The following is a 5,225-nucleotide window of genomic DNA, read 5'->3' as shown; positions in this document are numbered from 1 at the left end:
AATCCTGGCTCCCGGCACTCTGGACCCGCCCCTCCGCGTCCTTGCCGGGCTCAGACACCTTCAGTAAGAAGTGCAGCCGAAGCGGAACGCGCCGTCAGGTTGCCCTTTTGGGGTAGGACTACATTCCGCGGCGGAAGGACACATGACAAATATCCTCGCATCGACAGCCTGAAAGCCAATGGGCAAGCGGCGAGGCAGCAGGACCCGCCCTCGAAAGTCCGGGGACCTCTCTTCCAGACCCCCAGGCGCCAGGTCACCTGTTCCCGCCAACTTGGGCAGCGGGTCTGGGGATCTTCTCCTGGCTCTCAGCCCAGGCCGCCCCAGCTGCCCTAGCCTATCGGTCAGTGCCCAAATTTATAGGTCCACTAGCGGTGTTCCCCCAGCTCCACCCTGAGTACTCCTCACCCTTCCGGATGCCGGTACCAACACACACTTCGTAGACTAGCCGAACCGGAGACGAGGAGCCGGAGAGGGGACCACAGAGGGGGATGGAGACTCGTGGGGATGGTAGGCGGCTCAGGCATTGGAATGGGTGTGTGTGTGGGGGGGGGTGCTAAGGTGGGCAGGGAGCGGGAGCCCAAGTCTCTTTTGTCCTAGGATCCTAGAACAAGGAAGGACTGGTTGGGACTCTGAGAATACATTTATACGGGGTTCGAGTCGTGCAGAGCGAGTGCTTGCGGGTAAAAAGCGAATAGGAAACATTAATGCAGAAGTATCAAGTCAGAATGTTAGAGCTGATAATTTATGCAGGGGTCAGCATTTCCGTTTTCAACCTAGTCTTCTACTTAAAAAAAATATTGTTGGAGCTTTTCTTAAATTTTTTAAAAGAAATTTTCCGATCCCCCAGTATTTAGCCAATAACCAGTGATGAGAGCAGCTATCAATTAAACAGTTGTCAATTCTTGCCTTCACTGAGCCAACTTTTGAGAGCAGATAGGATGTTTCTTTCCCCATTCAAAATAGCGAAGAATGTTCTCTTAGGTTCCTCCTTTCCTTTTCCTGGAAAATAAGACCAATGGGTGTAACCTGCTCAGGCAGGCACTGTGCCTGCAGCTGAATCACAGGCCTTCATTCTGCTTTCCTGTTAGCTCAGATAAGCTGGGAGAAGAAAGTGGCAGCCTAATTTTCTGATTGAGATAAATTTTTTTCTATTAATTTCTTCCATAAGCCTTTTCTCATTCCCTTAATTGTCAATAGGAAGTAAATGTTTAGTTATTAAACTGTGAGGACATGAAGTTGTTGAGAGAGGGAAAAAAAAGTCAAGCCCCACCAGGGAGTCAGATTCCTTCCTATCCATAGAAAGGGGAATGGCATAAATGGCTCTATCTGACCCCTGAGATGAGGATGAACTACAGTGCTGGGCAACACTAGGGTGGAAGTGATCTGGAAAATGCAATGCTGGAACATGTTGAAATTTAAGTTTAAAGTTCTAAATCTAGATATGTTGCCACGATTTTAATCCCAAGATTAAATGTACATGTATTAAACTGGAAATCCAGTGGCAAACTACTGTCCTTCAGTACAGATTTTGATCACCCCAGTTATGAAAATATTTCTGTAACACTCTTAACAGAGACTAATCTAGCATATCTTTGCTCACATTAGATGTATAGTGAAAAACTGCTGCAATGAGTTTAAAGAGATCAATATTATTGTTCTGCTGAGAAGCAGCATAGTATAGAAGAGCAAGCTTGGGTTCCATCATATTTTAGTTCCAATTCCTCTCACAAGCTCTATGACCATGTCCTGCAGTTTAATATGTAAGAGTCCAGTTCCTTAAAAGAAAGTTGAAAACAATTCCTGCTTCATAGGTTGGCATTTGATCAGATGATGTATGTGAATGAGTCCAACACAGTGCTCAATAGATACATCTTTTTGTAGGACTAGTCCTGGAAGATAGTCCTTGTAATCCGTGTCAGAACGTCTTTCTGGGTCCAAGTTAACTCAGCTTGCCCTAGTTCTCCAGGACCTTCTCCTGAATCTTGACTCCTTTGGCCTAAGAACAAGTAACCCCAGGGCTGGAAGAAACTGGGTGAGCTGAAGGAGAGTACAGACCAGCCCAGGAGCCAGGCCCTAGCCCCTGCAGCCAGCCCTTCCACTGTGCTCACTGATGTGGTCAGGATGGGAGGAGAGGCTGTTAGGCTCAGTGGATTGGGGTATGAAAATGAGGGTGTAGATTGCTGTTACCTGTTTGGATTATCTGCCACAGAACCATAGACTCTGGAGTCTAGTGGTTTAACTCTCAACTCATTTGGAGTCCAGGGGGTGGGAGGGGATGGGTAGGAGTGTCAGTAAATGACATTATGATCTAATCCTGGAGATCAAAGACAAGCTTTGGTCCTGGTGAAGAGGGTGAAATTACAGGTTTCCCCCCATCCATTATGGGACCTCTTGGCCTCTGCCTGAAACAACACTTATTTCTTTCTCAGGCTAATATTGAATTCCAGGGCAGCCCACAGGCCCTTTATAAGTGAATGTCAGGTATAAAGCATAATTATCATTCTAGATCTTATCTGCCCTTTCCAGAGCCAGACCAGGGCCAGATGGACTTTTCTATTTATTCTGACTTCCTGCAGATTTTGAAAATCTCTTCAGGCCCACCAGGGTAGCACAAAATCTTAATTCTAGAGTTTGCCCAGACAAATCCTGGAAGAAAGAAAAAGTTAGCCTGTTGGAGTTCAGGTTAAAGAGAGAATAGGTTGTCTGTGTGGGAGAGGGAAGGTTTCATGGAGGACAGAACTACGCTGATTGGGAAACTTGAGAGTTGGGTGTGGGAAGGTTCCAGTGAAAGGAATAGCAAACAAATATCATGTTTTCTGGATTGCAACCTTGTGTCTAGATTTCTCCCAAGCTCCTGAGGAAATGTCTCACCAGCACTTAGAAGCAGGAGGGGAGAAGCCTGAGGAGTCCCTGGTCATTCTAAAAGAAGTACTCTGCCTTAATGAAGGTGACCTGGTCAGCTGACATGACCCCTAGAAATCTTTCTCCAGTCCTAAACTGCTTGGGCTAACTGGGCAAAGCCTCCTTAGGGTAGTCTAATACTATCACCAAGCCACTCTCTTGGAGGACCTGTACGCTATCCTTTTTCTTTACAAGTGTAGCTAGAGCTCAGACTCCCTAAGATGAGAGTGGAACTGTGAGCAGACCCTATCACCAAAAACTATTTTGCCTGGGTACATCTTGGCACTTTCAATTTGAAGCATAGACTGGGAGGATCCTGACACACAGGGTATGGGGAAGATAAAGAGCCTCAATTAAAATTTGGACGACCAAGAATAGCACCAGTGAACAATGCATGAAGTGCCCCTCTCCCCAAGGACCACAGTCTGCCTTTTCCTTGTTGCTATACTTTCAGCATCCATCCTTGCTCACTGGCTGTCAATTAATTTGACCCACTTATCCTGGGAAGGACAGCTAGGACTAGAGACTTTGTTCTCTCTCCTAGGCAAAATTGTTTTTGCAGATAATGCTTTAACTTACAGGGTGGCATCTCTGGCCCTATTGCAGGGGGGCTCTGAGATATTTTTGTTAAGTACTGGGCTCCAAAGGGGCTAATACCCCTTCAAATGAACTGGAACCCACCTCATACCCACCAGAAGCTGACACATCCCCCAGCCATCCATCTCAGAATCCATCCTGAGAGAAGCTGCTAAGTAACCCAGTAATGACTCAGCAGCAGACTTTTCCCATTTTCCCCACAGCAGCCTGAATGAAAGGCGGAAATCAAGCTGAAGGCTCCTCCCCTGTGGATGACCACATCCTTACCACAAACTGAGTCATGGCCACACCCTGCCTGCATGGAAAATTACCAGGAGAGGAGGGAAGAGAAAGGGTGAACTACAGGGATTCTCAGTTCTCAAGTCATAAATCACAACCATCTGTTCTCCACCTGGAGCTAACTGAGGAAAATAGTTCTTTTCCTGACCCCAGTCCTAATAAGCATGTTCAGGTCCAAAAGCAGTAAGGTTGCTTAAGCCTAGGACTATGTGAGGGGTGCAGCTAGAGGGTGCACTGACAACCTGTTGTCTGCAGTATTTGAACTAGCTTTGGCCTCTATGAAGGATGAACCCTTACTCAGACCTGGCTTTCACAGGCCCCAGCCCCCAGGTACCTGGGTGGTAGGCCTGAGTGGAGGAAAGAGCAACCCTCCTCCCTCAGTCCCCTCTCCAAGCTCTGGGAGGATTCCTCTCCAGAAACTCAGGGTTCTATACTGCATGCTTTCTGCAATGAAAGCATTCTTGTTATATGAGTGCTGGGGGCTTTGAGTTAGATATTTTGTATCATATATGTTTAGAATTTTATCAGTTATTACTATGGCTCTCAAATTTCTGATTTAAAAAGACCTAGTGTTTTTCTGTGGCACACGATGAAATGGTATGTTTAATTTCACACAATTTTATTGGCATAAAAAAGATCACTGTCATGCATATGGCACAAAGAAAATGACACCTATGACACTAGCTTAGGTATTTTAATTTTTCTGGTAATACTATTTGTTCATTCCCTCTCATTCCATCATTTCCTAATACTGACTAAATCAGATGCCACTGATAAAGAAAAATTTTTAAGAAGTGCTTACAACTAGAAAAAATCTATTAATAATTTCTGAAAACTGAACAAAAATGTTGTTTTACCATTTTATATAGTCAAGCACTTAGATCAATTGCTGGAACATCAGTGGGATCAGAGTGGTAACAGTTTAAGAAACTCTGGGGAAGTAAAAGAGTAATTAAGAGCTTAGGTTCTAGAGTGGGGCAAATGTGGTTAAAATCCCAGCATTGTCACTATAACTGTGAGACCTTACACACATTATTTAAGATCTCCAAAGAAAACCTATCTTCAAGTTTTGTTGTCATGATTAAATGAAAAAAATATTTGTAAAGTTTAAAAGGCTGTATAGCATAGAACCAGAACAGAGGTTCTGGACTCAGACTGCCTATCACTCACTAGCTGTGGAATATGAGCAAATTATGTCTTCTCTGCCTCTGGTTTCTCAACTCCTAAATGGGGAGACTAGCACCTACCTTATAGGCTTATTGTGAGGATGATGAGTCAATACACATAGAGAGCTTACAGCAATGCTAAAGCACATAGTAAGCACTTCAAATTGCTTAGCATAATGCCTAGCACCCAGTAAGAACTTGAAAATGTTAGTTCTGCCTAATACTATATAGATGGGTGCAAGGTCAGGAAGCAGTAATTTCAGTTAGAGTGGGCTCAATGAT

This window comes from Choloepus didactylus, chromosome 4 (assembly GCF_015220235.1).
Source record: "Choloepus didactylus isolate mChoDid1 chromosome 4, mChoDid1.pri, whole genome shotgun sequence".
Taxonomy (NCBI): domain Eukaryota; kingdom Metazoa; phylum Chordata; class Mammalia; order Pilosa; family Megalonychidae; genus Choloepus; species Choloepus didactylus.
This window is presented reverse-complemented; position numbering follows the sequence as displayed.